Below are 18,892 nucleotides of genomic sequence, written 5' to 3'. Positions count from 1 at the left end.
GGAAACAATGCTTCCTACCTGATAGGATTACTTTTATTATTAAATTAGTTAAGAGGTATAAAGCACTTAGAAAACACTTCAGTGTCAGCTAACTTATTTGAGTAGCCCACACAACAGTCTGGGAGATGAAGTGATGAAACCAGAACGTCTCTGAGTGGTTAGAGCGAGGAGGTGTCCACACTCCCGACACACAGGCAGCTTGTCATTCCTCCGGCCCCAGTCGGCACTCTTCTCACCACAAGTAAACTCAAATGTTAACTGCAGCCAAAAGAACACATGGAAAAGCTCATTCAGATCAGAAGGAAGCAATCACTGCCACATCCTCCCACCACCGAGAAAGCAGGCAAAGTGAGCATAATAAGCACATATAACAACTCATATTTTGCAAAGCTTTTAAAGGATGCAATTTTTCTTAGAAATGCAGCGAGAGGCTGCACTTCAAAAGATCAAGAGGATAAAAAGACTCTTGGAATAAAAATGAGGGGCCCCACGGAAGAATGCAACAATCCAACACACACTGGTACAAGGCAAGAATAGTGTGGAAACCAAGGAGGATCAAAAGAACCTGAAGGAAGTAAATTTCAGGGTGGAACGGGGTGTGGGTATTACCAGATCCTCAGTGACTGGCTCCTCGAAATGAATAACTGAGTTCCACTCTATGCTCTTTGTGGGTGTACTAAACATGTCTTAGTGCCAAAGTAAACTTCAGAGTGTATTTCTTATTCTAAAATGCAGACTCAGTTATTTTCAGACAAAGCCCCTCTGAACCTCCACCTGCCCAATGGAGGTCAAACTCCCCTGGGGTCGTCGGAGGCCGAACAGCAGCTGTGTCTCCAAGCCAGCCAGCCTTGACCGCTGACTGCCTGCGTGACCTTGGCAAAGTCATTTCCTCTTACTCTCTATTCATCTCCTTGTCTGCAAACTGGAGCTCATGTTGGCATCTACCTAATAGAAGCAGCCTGATGATTAAGTTAGCTAACACAAGTGAAGCGTTTAAGATGGTACATGACACACAGAAAATATATATACACACATTCTGTTATCCCATAAGGTACCAAGTTAAAGGATGACACCATTTATTGTTGATGAGTATCTACACTAACTGGATCCCACTGAGGATTCCAATCAGTATCGTGGGGACCAGAGCGGGTAAACGCAGACAAACAGCACCTCTCTCAGAACGCTGCGGTCGGCCGTGTTCCTCGGGGCTCAGTCCCCACAACGAGGCTTAACAAGACCCATTTTCTCCGGATTTATTTTACATTATAATCTGCGTTACTAGGAATGACACGTTTGAGAGCCTTGATGGTTCCTTTGATCTCGGGGTACCTTACACATTTAACATCATGTCAGGCACAAAGCAGGGTCTCCAAAAAAATAAATGATGAATGATCGACAACTGAGTATCAAACAAGGAAAGATGATTTCAATCCAGGCCTACTTGCTAAAATCAGCAGACTTTTAAACTCACTAGAAAAATGAAATTATTATCATTTTAATGTTATTTGAATAGTTTACAGCTAAAAGCATCAGCAGAGATTTTCAAAGTGAACTGTGTAAACTGTCACGTCGGAGACCTTGAAACGTTTTAATGGAATATTACCAACATGTCCTTCTGTCACTTAAAGACTTCCACAGTTTTTCTGTCTGCCCCAGATTTTCTGAGAAGCATGCGTGTTCTCTGTGCACTGGACCACCTCGACAATGAAAAATTATCTGCCTCCCTATCAACCACTGATTTTTTTCCATTACCAAATGAGAGGTTCTAAAGGCCCACGGTGACTAGGATAAATCACTCCATCTCTTTTACTCTATTAAAGGAGATATTTTATGTTCCACTGCCACAAAGTCCAAGATGAACACCAGAAATAGCTTGAGAGTTGAAGACTCTCATTTTAAAAAGGCACCACGATTTATTCTACTTCCTGCTCTACCATCAGCATTACATTATTCATTAGACGTTATTTGTTTTTTAAGCAGCTATTATGCAGCTTTCGCGGAGCGTAGCCTTCCCGCACAAGGGGGTGATTTCGAAGGATGCCTTCCAGAGATAAGGTCACTTTGTGGAATTCCCACCTACGTGACCACAGTGTGTTTGCATAAATCCAAATCTGCTCTATGACATTCCTGTCGTGTCTGTTCGGTAAGCAAGTAATTTGCCACTCTCATTACTCCACGTACAAGGTACCTTGTGGAAAATCAATCTTTGTTCTGCTTCATACATCACAGATCCCCCCAGACATCCATCACTCTGGCTCTGAAATGAAGGCATGAGGGTAAGACACGAGTCTGCTTCAGCAACTGCATTGTCCAAAGGGCTAATGAATGTTACACCTCACTGGGAAACCCCATCCTGGGGAAAGGAGACGTCTGTACACAAAGCAAAGATGCTGTTTTGTGCAAAGCATTTCCTATACCAGAGGGAGGGAAGTCTTAAGAGTGGAACAAACAACTAGCTACAGGGGGTTTAGTGAACAGTTTTTCAGAAATATTAATCTACCATCTCTTCAGGTTACAAATCATTTTCTCCACCTCTTGACAGGCTGAGATGTGACTTTGAAAGACAATCCATTGCAGGATCCTGACGGGTTCTAATAAGTCAGGGTTCTCCCCAGGGACCGAGCCCGCTCGCACCGGTGGATGAAATCACGCTCGGTGTGTTCACTGGTACTGATTGCTGTTTTTCCATCACCGTACCCAACTCAACATCACAGCCTAAGTGCCCATGGGAAAAAGAAACCGGAATATTTTCATTCTATGCCTATCTCAAAATCCAAGGAAGAGTAATATGCTGGAATTTTCACTGTATAGTGTGGCTCAAGTGTCTTTTAAGAAACCACTACTTCGAATGTCAACCACTATTTATTAAATACCTACCATGTTCTATGGTGGTAGCTGCTGATAAAATAGTTAACAAAAGAAACAATGTCCTTTGCCTCATGGAATTTATATCCAGGAGAGAGAAAGTAAATGAATATCTAAATAATTGACTATCTAAATACTTGTGACAATTTCAAGTATTGATCAGGGCTGTAAAGAAGATAAAACAGCCGTGTGATAGACAGTGATGGAGGGGTGGAGGTTTTAAAGCAACATGAGGTAGGATGGGAGGAATATGTTAGCCAAAGGAAGTAGCCATGAGAAAGCAAAATGTGGGGAAAGCATATTCTGGGGGGAAAAACAGTGAAGTAGACAGAAGGCTGTGTAGCTGGAGCAGGTAAGCATGAGCCAGAAAAGTGCTACTGGTCACGGAGTCAGGTCCTGGAGGCCTTGTCGGCTATGACAAAGGATTTGGGTTTATTCAAAGCACAGTGAAAAGCCACTGGAAAGTGGAATTGGAAAGAGCTTTGAAACAACAGGGCAAATGACATGATCTGATTGAAATTTTTTAAAGATCACCTTAAGAAGTGTTTTTACATGGATAAAGAGTTGGGCATAGATGCAGGAGAAGGAGGGGGAACAGTGAGGAAGCTGGGCCATGGCAGGTGAGTCATGATGGTGGCTTGACCTAGCAAGGCATTAGCAGAGACAAAGAAAAGTTCCCATACTTGTGGTATGTTTTGGATATATACACCTCAGGACTTGTCCAAAGACTGGGTGAGAGGACAGTAAAGAAAATATTGGTGTCATTAGTAAGAAACAAAGCAGGTGGAAATGAATAACTCTCTTTTGTATATATTAAGTTTGAGGAGATGGATATGTAAGATGTTACTTGGGAAGCTGGGAGCACAAACCTAGAGCTTCGGGAGAGGTAAATTCTGGGGCACACAGATGCTAATTAACACCAGGATACCCAAATGAGCTCGCCCAGGGTAGGGTTGTCAGATGAAATACAGGATACTACTTAAATATGAATTTCAGGTACAATGAATAATTTTTGGTGTAAGTACTGTCCCAAAGAATATGGGAGATGTTGTTGAAGGGGCCAAACTTGCAACTACTAGATAAGTCCTGGAGGTCTAATGCACAGTACAGTGATTATAGACAACAACACTCTATTATAAATATCAAACTTGCTAAGAGGCTAGATCTTAATTTTTCTCACCACAAAAAGAAGTAGCAATTATGTGATATGAATGAGGTGTTAGCTAATGCTGCAGTAGTAATCATACTGTGATGTATTGATCTGTCAAACATCATGTACACACTAAACTTAGACAGTGTTACACATCAATTGTATCCCAATAAAAAGTATGTCCCAAACATTGCATGAAACGTACTTATACAAAAATATGCCCCAATAGTTTGATAGATGAAATAGATAGACAGATAGCTAGATAGATGTGTGTGCATATATTATGTGGGACATACTTACACTACAAAAAGTTATATGAAATTTAGATTTAACTGGGCATTCTGCATTTTTAACTAATAAATCTCCCAACCCTTTCTCAGATTAAAATTTTGAATAGAAAAGACCAAGACCTAGTGCACTCCAAACTTTAGAGGTGGAGCAAAGGAAGAAGAGTTTCTAACGTAATTTACAACGAGCCTTAAAAGGAGGAGCCAGTCAGGAGAGTGTGCTGTCACAGGCACTAAAAGAAAAAACGTGCCCCCGAAAGAAAGAGATATTCAACTGAGACCAAAGTTTTGACTGTTGCCTAGGCATTGAATATGATGAGCTCAACAGGTAACCACGGCAGTGGACAGCAGGGAAGCAAGCCTTGGTGACCGTGAAAACGGCAGCAACGGTGAAGTGGAAGGAACAGAAGACCCTCTGGAGTGGGACCAAGAGATGAAGAAGTGGAGACAGTGAATACAGAAAACAGGGTGGTGCCTCTAAAGGAGACACAGGGTCCAGAAATACAGAAGGATTGCGTGTATGTTGGTGGGAACGACCTGGTGGAGAAGGAAAAGTCAACAATTCAGGAGTGAGAGGGAAAGACGGCAAGACCAAAGCCCTTGAGAGGAAGTAAGATCCAAACCATGACGTGTGGGTTGACCTGGCAGCAGTAGAAACATTTTTTCCATTTTAAAAGAAAGACGATAGGTATGGTTTCTTCTGGTTTCAAATTTTATCAATGACCCTATAGAAATGTGTACACAAAAATAGCCCATTTATAATCAAATATTTTCCTATATCATAGTGCAAAATGACTCAGCTATTATATACTCATATAAACAAATATAGACACATTCAAAAGTAGTTGCTTGCTTCAAGATGTTTTGATAACTAAATGAATTACTGATAGTTGTTTAGGAGAAAAAAGTGTTCACTTTACTTTACCATGGTTGCTTTTATTTTCCACAAATATGGGAATTATAAAATAGCCTCTAAACTTAAATAGCATCAAAAAAAGTTGTCAGGTCATATTTTTAAATGGTCATACTACCCAAAGCAATCTACTGATTTAATGCAATCCCTATCAAAATAACCATGACATTATTCACAAAACGAGAACAAATAATCCTAAAATTTTTACAGAACCAAAACAACCCAGAATTGCCAAAGGAATCCTGAGGAAAAAAGGACAAAGCTGGAGGCATAACCTTCCTGGACTTCAGACAATCATACAGAGCAACAGTAATCAAAAACATGGTATTGGCACAATGGATCAATGGAACAGAACAGAGAGCCCAGAACAAAACCACACACCTACAATTAATTAATCTACAACAAAGGAGGCAAGAATATACAATGGAGAAAAGATAGTCTCTTCAGCAAGTGGTGCTGAGAAAGCTGGGTAGCAACATGTAAATCAACGAAATTAGAACACTCCTCACAACATACACAAAAAATAAACTCTAAGTGGTTTAAAGACCTAAATATAAAACTCCTGGAAGCCAATATAGGCAAAAGATTCTTAGACATAAATCACAGCAATATTTTCTTATATTGGTCTCCCAAGGCTTATCAAAGATTCTCAACAACTTGCCACTATCCCTAAAGCCAGAGGTTAATGACAAATATTTTGATCCCATTTAAAAAATCCAGTCCTTCTACATCTTTTTACCCTCCACAAAGAATACACTCACTCTCCCCCAATCTACCTATTCACACACTTTGAAAGGAAAACAGATCTCAAAAATTAACCCAATGACACTTAAGGCTCTCATGGCGAGATTTTCCCCAGCTTTACTGAGATGTAATTGATATGTAACATTGTATAAGTTTAAGGTGTACAATGTGATAATTTGATATACATAAATATTGAAAAATAATTAACCACAATAAGGTTAGTTAACACCTCACATGATTACCAGGTCTTTTTGTGTGTGATGAGAACATTTAAGATGTACTCTCTTAGCAACTTTCAAATATAGAATATTGTTAACTATGGTCACCATGCTATACACTGGGTCCTCAGAACTTATTCATTATATTAACGGAAGTTTGTATCGTTTGACCAACATCTCCTCATTTCCCACACCCCCTACCTCCTAACAGCTACCAATCTACTCAATTTCTGTAAGTTAGCTTCTTTGGATTCCACAAGTAAGGGAAATCATACCGTGTTTTTCTCTGTCTGACATTTCATTTAACATAATTTCGTCAAGATTCATCCATGTTGTCACAAATAGCAGGATTTCCTTCTTTTGATGGCTGAATAATATTCCACAATATGTGTACACCACATTTTCTTTATCCATTCATTCACTGATGACACTGAGGTTGTTTCCATGTCTTGGCCATTATAAATAATGCTGCAATAAATTTAAGACCTGGTGGATGGGATTTACTGAAGGGTTTCAAAGCCAACACAAATACAATGAAGTAGAGAGTCAATGAGGAATTCACAAAGGCCAATGTTCCCTACAATAATACCCAGGCTTATTTTCAATAACCTCAACAGTTTAGATATATGACAGATTACACCTCAAATCATAAATTGGGACAATTCCTTCATAAAGGGAACTTCTCAGGGACTGGGGCTATGATATTTGCATAGTTGTATCCTACAAGTCCACAAGAGCACTGCCACATAGTAGGTGCTCAACACATGTGTTTATCGGATGAATGAGTGAATGAAAGAATGAAGGCATTAACAAGCAACCTGGTAATCTAAAGTTCTAATCTAAGGTATTAGAGAACCGATTATGTAGATTCTTCAAGTGTTTGACTTTATATAGGAGTTACGCCCCCCCCCCCAGAAGTACTGCCTTGTGAATGAGGATTTCATAAGACATAAGACTGTAAATCCAAACAGCAACTGGAGAGAAGGAAGCTAGAGGAGAGTGTGAGAGAGAAAGAGAAGGAGGGAAGGATACAGAGGTTAGCAAAAGAAGGAATACAACTATCACATGTTGGTGCATCAGGATGGTACCTAAAAATCTATGCTCATAGACGAGACAACAGGGAGCCAGTTCTCTTACTTTCCATTTCTTTCCTTCCATAGCAATTAAAGCGTTAAACTTAGCAAAACTAAGTATAAAATGCACAAGGAAAGTAATGACTCTGGAGTTGAGAGCTAATAACATTCTGGAATGAAAAAAAAATTAACAATGGCAGTCAAAACCACAAACTAAACCAAGATCTAATTATATTATACTTTCATGAATGTAAAAAAAAAACATGATGAAATATTTAATAATCTACAAGCTCCATGTTTTTTTATCTGCCCAGGGATTCCACAGACTTGCACACAATTATCTCTTCAGTTAAATACACACCACTCGACAAGTACTTGGATTCCCATTCACATCACTGTTCCTGACACTATGGGGCCACTTCAAATGCTGGAAGCTCTTCCTTTATCAATCTCTGTGCTTAGGGAGGTTTAGGTGATCAGGGTTGCAATCTGCTTGCTTTAATCAGTACCCCTACACTGTTTGCCTGCACCTTACAGGTGAGCATTTTGGCAGATGATTTATTTGATATTCTTTATTCTTATCTTACCAGCATTTCAAAAACTGAATGAAGGAAGAAAGAGGGCTCAGCAGGCGTTACAACGTGTCTCATTGCCAGCTGAAATGCTAAGTATGTATTCTGATCTTGGAAAGACCCCATGCCCCGAGCTAAGCTTTCAAGGCGAGATGTAACTGTATTATCTGTGTTCTTTTCTTTTGCTTGGCATCAAGCTATCTGTGATACAAATAGCACACGGAGGATGTAGAGTTATCTGAGGAGATGGTACCCTAGGAGGACCTTCTCTCTTATTGTCAAGAGTCAAGATTATCCCAGTAATAACTGATTTCATAAGATATTACTTTTCTATACTATTTGATACATTAAAAAAAAAACAGGTAATGTATGTATAGTTAGGAAGAAGAAAAATAAATGTGAACCACCATCTACTAAACCCATCACCAGTTTAAGAACAAAAGCATTACCACTGCTCTGAAAGGTACCTGTTCTGTGCCCCATCCCAGTTCTGCTCCTCTTTCTCCTCGTTCAGAAGTAATCATTAACATTACTTTTTCAAAAATAATTTTAGCAGATATATATATATATATATATATATATATATATATATAATCACTTTATTAATTCAATTTGCTTGGTTTGAGCTTTATAAATATGTTATTATACTATGTGTAATCTCCTGAAACTTGCTTTTTTCACTCAACATTGTGTTTCAAAGATGTGTTTGTGTTTTGCCTCCAACTGTAACTCCTTCATTTTCACAATTATATAATCCCTGGTGTGATCTTCGCAAAATATACTCATCCATTTCTTGTCAGCGGACATTTAGGTTGTTCCTAGGAGTTTTTTGTTTTTGTATGTTTGCCATCGTAATTAATACAACCGGAAACATCCATAAACATGTCTCCTGGTTCACATGTGTTAAGAGTTTCTCTAGGATTTATACATGAGAACAGAATTGTTGGTCACATGGAATGCATGTGTTTAACTTCACAAAATGATACTAAGTTGTTTTCCAAAGTGGCTGTCCTAATTTACACCCTCCATCCGTAGCACTCTGAGTTTCCATTACTTCACATACTCGCCAACATTTGATATAGAAAAGCGTCTATATTTTTTGCATTCTAGTGGGCATAAAATGGTATCCATTTTTAGCCTTAATTTGCATTTCCCAGATTGTTACTGAAGACAGATTTTTTTTTTGTGATATAACTGACATGTTATATTAGCTGATACATTTATATGATGCTTATTTTTTTGTTTATGATTTTTATTGATATCCATTAATTTCTGAACAAGTGATGGATTTTTGATTAAGAATTCAGTATTATTCCTTTGCTTCCATTACCAAGGCACAAAGAACATACCAAGTTTTTTTCATTAAATTGGCCAGCCAGCATTGAATTTTAACTTGCAGATGTGATTATCAGTTTCTGATTTACTTTGTAAGAAGCATGTCAGGTTTTTCTTGAAGCTGCTGGTCACTTTTTTATGATCTTTATAAAATACATACCTGCATATGTTTATTTAACTGGTAAATTTTTCCCAAGAGCATTTTGTCTATTTTCTAAGTAGAATTATTCTAATGATGCCAAACTTGATTTGTTTTCCAAGTTTCAACTCTTCAATTTCAATTGTTAAAATAACTTTAAATTCTATTTTCCACTTTTGTAGTTGAAAAACATTCTCTAAATTTGATTATTACTTGCTAACTATGACAAAGTAAATACACGGTATTCTTAACAGCAGAAAAGGACACAAAGATAATGTAATTATGGTGCAAAAACCTTGATTTTCTCAAGAGATCATTTGAAGAAAATAGCTGTACTTCTCTTATAAAAATCAGTTTTCTCAGATAAGATCAGAAGAAATACAATGGGATTTAAAGTTGAATTGAAGGTACCACACCAATTAAACACTGTAGACTCACACAGCTCCAGGAGACAACGTTAGGTTGTTAAACCATGTCAGCTGATGACGATGATTACACAGCTTATACACCCTCCCACAGATCTGCCGTGATCCTGCTTCTGAGAATGGGGTCTGTTTCTCTGAATATTTTCACACCTAGGCATCAAATTTTACTTCTTTAACGCGCATGACTGAGACAGCAGTACAACTGCAGTTCCACCAGTTACAGTCCTGGCTGCGCCCAATGCAGGTGCACGGCTCTTACAGCACCTGCGACTGCGGATGGCGCTTCCAGCTCTGCACCTCTGCCGCTTCACCGCTTTCACTGCAACTGCTGAGTCAGCCACAGGCATCAACATTAAAGAGCTTCTGTCTTCCTGGTGTGGTGCCATAGGAATCCAGCCTCTTGGTGACCTATTTAATCCATGCTACTACAAAATAATTCAATCTAAGAATTCTAGCCAAACGATAGGGGACTGGGGAAATATATATGTATTACCTCAGTTAACAGCTTTACATTAAGAAAATGACTAAGTGTCACTACCTTTCAAACAAGATTCTATGACTACTTTATGCGCATGCTGTTCAAAGCTGGAGATGGCACACAAGCAATGCTCAGTTCAAAAACAGCACACGAACTACCGCCTGGACCAGAGTGAACTCCGCTGCCCTCCTCTTCTCGGCCTCTCTGTGGGAGTGAGGTATTGAACACCCTTGTACTCGTGGCCTCCTACCACCTCGCTGGCCTCTCATTCTCAAGGTGCTGGGCTGATATTTGCTCTTCTGGCTGACCTGTGAGCGGTGATGGCAGCGCCTCAGGCCTCTGTTCGAGTCTCTCTCTTTGTGCAGTGCATCCCCAGATGGCGTCATCCAGCCCCATGGCTTTACCATGGTCTCCTCACTGTTTATTCACAAAGTTTTCGTCCGACTCCAACATCTTAACCTAGGCTAGACAATCAAATTCAATTGGAAATTCAGCACCTACAATTAGATGGCTAACAGACATCTCAAACTTAAAAAGTGGAGTTACACGTTTGCACCCTCCTCTCCGACCCAGTCTTTCCCTCTGCTTCTTCACTGCACCACCATCTGGTCAATCAAAAAATTCACAAGTCACCTGTGATTCCTCCCTTTCCTTCACTCCCCTGTCCAACCTTTCAGCACATCCTATGCTCAACATCTTAGATACACATTAAATCCGTCCACTTTTTTTCTGCCTCTGTTCTTGTCCAAGTCTGGCCTTCACTACTACAACAGCCTCCTATCTGATCTCTCTGCTTCCACTCTTTGACCACAGAATTTTTTTACCTAGTAACATACAGCGCCATCATTTTCTTTTTTATATGCAAATCATACCACTGCCCCACCTAAAGCTTTCCACTGTACTACCAGTGTACTATTACTACTCAGAATAAAACCCCATCTCCAGACCACGACCGAGGAGGCTACTGGCGGTCCGGCCCACTCCACCTCTGCCCCCTGACGACTGGTCCTTCTCCCCCCACCGGCCTCCTCTGTAAAAATGCCAGACTCAGGTCCTCGAGCCTTTTATACCGCCCCATTCCCCTGCCTGCAAGTCCCCCTCATTCTTCAGATTTCTGTTCAAGTTTAATCTTCTCCGACAGGCCTTCCTGACTATCATGTACAGCTTAGCCTGGTTGATTTCCACCCAGGGAACATCACTGTCAATGATGTATTTGTGCATTTGTTTGTACACTTTCTAATTCCTATCACTAGCATTTCAGTTTCACGTGAAGAACTTTTTCGCCCGATTCACCACTGTGCTCCATGCTGCTGGGTCTAGAAGAGTGGCTAGCTGGTGACAGACACTCAATAAATATTTATTAAAGCAAATTATTTTTATAAAGCCCCTCCTCCTGATACCCAATAGCCAACCCCACCCAAAATCCCTCCATTCTTCTTAATTTCATGTCACATTGAAAAGTTTTGGAGAAATTGCTTGATTTCTCTGCAATTTTAAGAAACAATCATTTTAAATCTCTACAGCTTCTCTGTACATCGACTATCACATGTGAGTCAGAAATGCGACTGCACACATGAAATTGAATACTTCACTTTTATTTTCACTTCTGAGGAAGTTCAAGAGCGAAAGTGCTTCCCTACTAAAACAAGCAAGCAAAGACTGACCCTCCTTAAATCACCTGCTTTTCAGACAATAGAATAATAACAGTCTAAGTGATCTGAGAAAAGTGCCTGGCTCTTGGCAAGTCCTGATAAACTTTTCAAGCTCCATCTTCAGAAACTACTAAAGATTTCTGTAACTTTAAAGCCATGTTTTTGACACTAAAAAACCTGACACATCATAGAAGTTAGAAGTGGAAAACTCAAAGCATCCGTCTCTATCAACTACATTATTAATAAGATAAAAACAACAGAAATTTGATCCACATTAATACACTCTGGCAATTAATGCTGGTGTTCTAAAGACAGCACACACAAAGAGCCCCGGGCTTTGCAGTCACCACACCAGGTTGAAAGGAAACAATTCTCAGTGTGAAAGTTTGGACATTTGGATGAAAAATACGACAGGCTATTTTTTTCCCCCAGAGAGCATAACACCCCCCCCCCCGCCCCCAAACTTCAGTATTTAAGAGGCAGAGTAGAAGACTGTACAGACAGATTCTAGATACAAGTTCAAAATGTGGCTTTACCTCTTACTAGTTTGTACTTGAGCATTTTACATGCCTTCCCTTCATCAAACGTTCTCTCCTAGGGGTGCCCTAGATTCCAGGGCCATAAAACAGCTCCTTGTAGCAGTTTAGGGACTTCGTTCAGAGCCTTAGCTTTCACCTGGATAAAATGGGAATAATATCAACCCCACTGATGGTCAACCAAGATGAAGTGGGCAACATACACAGCACAAAAGAAAACACTTCAATAAATAAATTCTTATTTTACAATTTTCTACCAGGTTACACTAACTGCAGGCTATGCGAGTCCTCCTAGCAATGCACAGTATACATCGGAAATGAAAATTTAGCCTCATTCAGTGCCAGTGGCAAGAAGCACACTGTAACTATGGGCTGAGCCTAAAATGAATGAGGCAAAAAGAACAAAAAGGTTCTAATTACAAATTTTCAGTATGCCTAGGGGTTTATTAAACACATGTTTCATGGGCCTCAATTCTTTGATTCAATGAAAAAGTACAAAAATCCATCATGTTGATTTTATTTATCAACCACGGTATTTTTTCAGTGTAATACCTTCAGTAGGTTGCCATTAAAAACTAGATGCTGAAAAGAAGTCAGAAGAAAGTGTATATCCAGTACTCATCAGAGTTAAGAGGTTTCTTCCTTTTCTGGTTCTCCATTTCATAACAATTAATTGGTTAAATCTAGGAATATAGCCAAGAAGTATTATTCTGTTTCACAGAGAATTACTGTACCTAATTCAGCAGTACATGAGATTCCTGTGGTGTAGCAGAACTATTTTATGACTGTCTTAAAAAGGTAGTCTCTTATCTTCTAACAGAGTAAGAGATTATATTATTGTTCAAAAGCCTAAGCCATTAGCAGGCCTTTTAATAAGTGTGCTAATTACTTGAAATGACATAAGAAGTGCCATGAATGAAAGAACAATAAACTGTCAGTTCTTTTGAAACTATAGTTCAAATAACTCAGCATTATATTAACTTAACATAAGATACTAATTTTGAGAGTTATAAATAGCCATAATAATGATGATCCAAATGAAAGAAAAATCATTCGCTTACCCTCTCAGAAGGTAAGACGGTCTTGCTATTATTGCATTAACGTTGCGGATCAAGTTCGCTCCTGTACATAAATGAATATGTAAACTGCAAAGTGCTAAATAATTGCACAGAATCAGCACCACCAGAGAGTCTCAGTACCAGTAGACAGATCACGGTTATGTATATTAAAGACTATGGAAGTCTCCAGGAAAAATTTCCTCATATCAAATTAGTATACAATGAGATTTTAATTAGAAAGAAAGCTTCTTGTCCTCCTCAGTTATAAAAACAAAGCATAATGCAGAATTCCTTTCTCATACACAGGGGATAATAGCTTTTTGAAAATTACCAAAAGGCAAATACTCATTTTATTAAGTCCCTGAACAAAACGTCTCTGACATCTATCTATTGCTACCAGGCACGCAGACACACTTCCCCACACAGAGGCCTCAAAGCTCTGTCTTTCTCGGTGCTTTATCAGTTCATCTGAGTATACACAGAAAAACCCTGAGTTCAGTTATCATGTTGTTCACATACATCTTTACTACTTTTAGTCTCCCTTTTAACAATGAGAGCACACTGCCCGATTCGGAGTTACTGCGGAGCCATGAAACTGGTCTCTGACCGGTTGCCAGAAGAAAGCGTAACTATTCTAAACACTGAATGCCAACTCAGAAACGTGGACTAGCCACCTCTGCTCCACCACGCTGCAGAGTATCAGAGTCTGAAGTCACAGGGATGTCATAAACCCCACAAGGACGCGAATTCCAGGCAGGATCTGGAAAATACGAAGAGTACAAGTTGGAAAGTGTCGCTCCCAGTGACTTGTGGTGATCGGGTGTCCCAGGACTTTCAGTCTGTCAAGAACCATTGGCCCAGACACCCAGAATCTAACACCGAAAGATGATCCACTGAATAGAATGCGATTACAGACCATGAACTTATTCCATGCAGATGTGGGGGAGTCTCTTTACGGAGCAACAAGACTTGGGTTTGCCTGTGTCTGAGAATGAGGCAATGAACTAGGTAGTATCTCACGGTCTTTTCCAACCCCATATTTCACTGTATGATCAGAATGTTGCTTTCTCTGCAAACGGAAGCCAAGCTGGCACTAACTTTTCCCCAAAGTCAGTCCATTCCCTGCCTGCAGTGTAACTTTTAATCCTAGAGTGATCCAACAGTGCAGTTCCAGGAAGCGTGAAGGAGCCTGCATTTCACTGTCAGAGAGTTACCAGTGATGACAGCTTGTAATCCCGCGGACACAATGAAGGATGCTCTCATATCAGGAAATCTGGAGAGAAGGCATCCAAGGCCTCACACAGGATAAGTCGTCAGTCACAAATCTGTAAACTGAACTGAGCATTTTGACCTTGAAGTCACAACATTTGCAAGGTTCCATTTACTTGTTTGTAAAAATGGAGGTGAGTTACCAAAGTATTTAAAAAAAAAATCATGCAATTTTAGAGCATCCTAATAGTGCCTGAGGATGCAAGGATAAGTAAGGCACACACACCCCTTACAGGTAAAGCTGACCAGCAGGACGTTTTTATATGAGATTCTGAGCCTCGAGGGGAGACGTCTAAATTAGAAACACACGCTGAGGAGTCACAACATGTGGGTGTGTGGGGGGAGGCGGACTGTAGCTAAGACTGGGGGCAGGATGTGATCAACCAGGGAAGAATCTGGCATTATCAGAGCTGCGGAAGAAGAGGGTACAGTGGTTAGGCAGCCAGTAGAGGACAGAGAGTCATGTGGGAAGGAACTAAACAGCAACAGCAAATGCAGCCAAGAGTAACAAGGAGGTTGGAAACCACTCACTAAATGTTTACAGAAGGGAGGAAGGGAGGAACTGAGAGTGGTCTCCTCTAAAGGCTTCTAGTTTTCCATAAATCAAAAGGCACAGTAAACTGGAAAAGCAAAGTGGAAAATTTCAGTAAGGTCTTGAAGAAAGTGGTGAACGTATGGAATATTCACCGAGAGCAACCTACTTAAGGAAAAAATTTCTAGGTGCTACTGAAAGGAGCAAATGATATGCTTACTGCCTTTACATGTGTAAGGATAGTGCATTTATTCAACAAATAATTATTAAAGGAGGTCGTGGGAAAAGACAAGGATACACAGGGCAAACCTCAGGCGTCAAAAATTCAAGTGTGCAAATCATTTCCAATATAAGGCAAAAACAAGTCCTCAAAAGAATTATGAGTATCTTGTGTATGTGTGTGTGTGTGTGTGTGTGTGTGTGTGGTGTGGTGTGTGCGAGCACTTTGGAGCTGATGGTTAAGCTGATGCATCCATACTCTTTTCTCTTTCAGTCCCTTGGGACACAAAGCATGCATTAATTAGATGACTCGTGGAGGTTAGGGGTACAATCCACAGCATGGGACAAAATGTTCTCCCATTTTTATTTATTGATATTACAATTTGAGTGTCAGGAACGTAACTCGCATGACTAACCAGAGAATGCTGGAAAGGGTCACTCCCTCCTGACTTGCACCAAGTACAGTTAGCTGAGGACAGCAGACAAATGAACAAGCTGGCAGGAGGTAGGGTGCTGAAAGGCCGTGACGGTCTAGCTATCACTCAACTGAGTGTGCAACATTCTCCCCAGAGGCTGACTCTGTGATAAGCATAATTAACAAACACCCACTGGGTGGCCTGGGGTCTAAAGTGGTAAACACAATAGCCCCTGTCCTCAAGGAGTTCCCAGTCTAGTTGGAAAATGAAACATACCCATGAGAAACCTTACGTAACAGTAAGATTTTGTAGGCTGGTCAGGACAGCTAGAGAGCAGCCAGCCAGGGGTGTGCATTACCCTTACCAGATTTGTGCTGCAGACTGAAATGCATTCTAAGAGGGAAGGACACATGGAACAAAAGCTGCGAAAGAGGGAGGGATAGTGAGGGGTCTCAAAACTAGTTAAAGGTCGAGACCTCACGAGGCTCAGCAAAAACCAGCCAGTCCCATTGTAATTAGCACCCTGTTTGCCATCGCTGCTGACAAACTCACCCTGTGCATCTCTGAACCATCTGTGTTTCTTCAGATCGGTAACCAGCAGCCCTAACACTGCCAGTGATCCGAACAACTCTATTTTAGGAGGCATTGGTTTCAAAGATAGATACTTGACTGTTGCTTTGTCTTCGGGACTTGCAAAAATAAGACCAGTAATTTGCCCACAAGTTTCCCGCATGGCTGAGGCATTACATCACGTACAGATGTCCACAAAGGTTGAATTTACTCATATTTTGTCCTCTCAATTTTCAGAAGAAAATAGCCAGGTTTACCTTTTATCTCCAGGGCCATTCATTTAAGATTGAATTGGAAAGTTTCTTTGTGAGTTTAGATTTCTGCATTTAAAAACAAACACCAAACAAACAAAAAAATGGCAGTTTACCGTAATTACCACTCTTATAAAAATCACTGGGCAGCTGGAAGTTCCTTCCTCCAATTCTCTGTACTCCCACCTTCACCCAGACTCTGGGCAACATTTCAAGCAAAGAGGCATCCGGATTGGCCCAATCCTTCAAAAACTCTTAAACCATCAACAACCCTATTGTTTCTTTCACACTCATGCTTCCCAAGTCAAGCTAAGTTGTGTTTAACTCTTTACATGTCTGAGTTATTATCATTGGATTTTCCAATCACACAGTACTTTAAATTAATTTGCCTGGGCAACCAAATTAAATCCCACAAGGAATTCACTGCCAAGCTTAGACACACCATATCCTTAGAAAGCCCACACTTGTCATGCATTCAGTGAGCGGGGTTATCTGTCCTACTTTATTTTCTGGGGCAGAACAAGAGCAAAAACAGGGAAGCGGAAAGCAAGCACCAAGCCTAGACAGTGAGTCACAAACAGAACTGGGCGTAAAACCAGGATGGATTACAGGGATGCTGAATGAGAGACGTCAAGGACTTGAGAAGGTGAAACATCAGAACAGCACCCAGGCAACAACCAGCAAGGCTCCGGTGAGGAAAGTGAGCAATCAAAATGCAAGCAACACGGGACACCAGAGAGGACGCAGAGACCCTCAAAGAAGAAGAATCAAACAGAAAGTTCATGCCTCGTCCCCACACGCTAGGAGTTCTCACCCAGTCCTTACCGAGGAAGAACTTGAAAAGTTTATCCAAACTCCCAGCAGAACTTCGTGATGCTGACAGTCACTGATTCACCCAGTGCCCACGTGCCCAGCACTTTACATACATGATCTCGTTTTCACCCCCGAACAACTCCCTAGGTGTTCGTTATTTCTCTATTTCACACACGAGAAATCTAAGGCTCAGAAAGGTTAAGTAATTTCTTAAGGTCACTCAAAATAGTAAGAGCCAGAGCTGAGGTTCAAAGCGCTCATTTCTCTAAAACACACTATTTATGCTGAAGTGTACACTTAGCAGCTAGAACGGTGCTGTCCAGTATGGTCACCATGAGCCTCACGTGGCTACTGAGCACCTGGATTGTGCCTACTGTCACCTACTGAAATCATGGCATTTTGGATATACTGATACAAATAAAACACACTGTGAAAAATTAACTGTACCTCTTTTTTAATGTGGCTGCTAGAAAATTTAAATATGTATATATTTAGTATTTACTATGTAATACTTAATCTGTCTCCTGTTTCTATTGATCAGCACTGTCCTACAGTATAAATTCAGTCTTTCCCAAGTCCTCTTTAAAACAAAACATAGATTCTCTGAAGTTTCAGCTGCAGCAAAACAGTATCTAGGAGTAAAAAGCCAAGAAAATGCCCTCGCTCTGCTCCTGATTTTACCTCTCGCGCTGGAATCACTCAGTTTACTGCTGCCACCACCAGCCCAGTATCCAAGTGCGGAATCAACTCTTCTTTTCCGTCCTCTTAGTCCAGCTGAGAAATTTTTGCCTCTTCACAAAGACATTTTAAATGACCATGATAAAACAGAAGTGAGTCACAGAAAATGCAAGGAACAGTAAAACCGCCCTGGTAACAAATCAGAGGTTTCTTAATTTCTGACCTTAGTTAACTTGCATAAGAGCTTGTAAAACATACAAACTTACAGAAGCCTACACTGGTCATATACATGAGAGGGGTCCTATAAAAGGTGTGGTAGAAGGAGTGGTGGTGTGTTTGATAAACAGGCAATGTATGTCTGTCTTAAAGGCATCAAATTTGAAATTTTAAAAAAACATTCCACAATAATTGCTAAGGAGGTAACCATGAACAATCTTCTCTCCCAGGTTTGGGCTTTAATACACTAGGATGAAAACCAAGTTAAGAAAGAAAGAAACAAACAAGAAAGAAAATAGGTGGACAAAAGAAGTGCTAAGAAAAAAGGAAACTGAGCTTAAAATGGTTCTGGTTCTGATTACTGGACCAAGTACCCATCCTTATGCGACCCAAGAAGCCAGCATCATCAGTTGACAATTGTAATATAAAACCTCTAACACTTCTCAAAAGATTGTATGGATATGTGTTAATCAACACATTATA

The 18,892-nt window shown here is 40.2% G+C and overlaps 1 protein-coding gene across 2 annotated transcripts in view; it reads right to left on the bottom strand.

Moving 5' to 3' along the window:
- The window catches only part of TAFA2 (TAFA chemokine like family member 2), a 439,356-nt gene that overhangs the window by 138,201 nt on the left and 282,263 nt on the right, over positions 1–18,892 (bottom strand). The window contains exon 1 of one of the 2 annotated variants that reach the window (XM_014565746.2): positions 17,528–17,549. The exons of the other annotated variant lie outside the window; for it this stretch is intronic. The gene's annotated coding sequence lies outside the window, so the exon portion shown is untranslated. Of the gene's footprint in view, positions 1–17,527; positions 17,550–18,892 lie in introns of those variants that run through there. 2 annotated transcript variants of the gene reach the window in all.

The sequence above is a fragment of the Camelus ferus genome, chromosome 12, assembly GCF_009834535.1.
Source record: "Camelus ferus isolate YT-003-E chromosome 12, BCGSAC_Cfer_1.0, whole genome shotgun sequence".
Taxonomy (NCBI): domain Eukaryota; kingdom Metazoa; phylum Chordata; class Mammalia; order Artiodactyla; family Camelidae; genus Camelus; species Camelus ferus.
The sequence above is the reverse complement of the archived record's forward strand: the minus strand, read 5'-3'. Positions and strand labels throughout refer to the sequence as shown.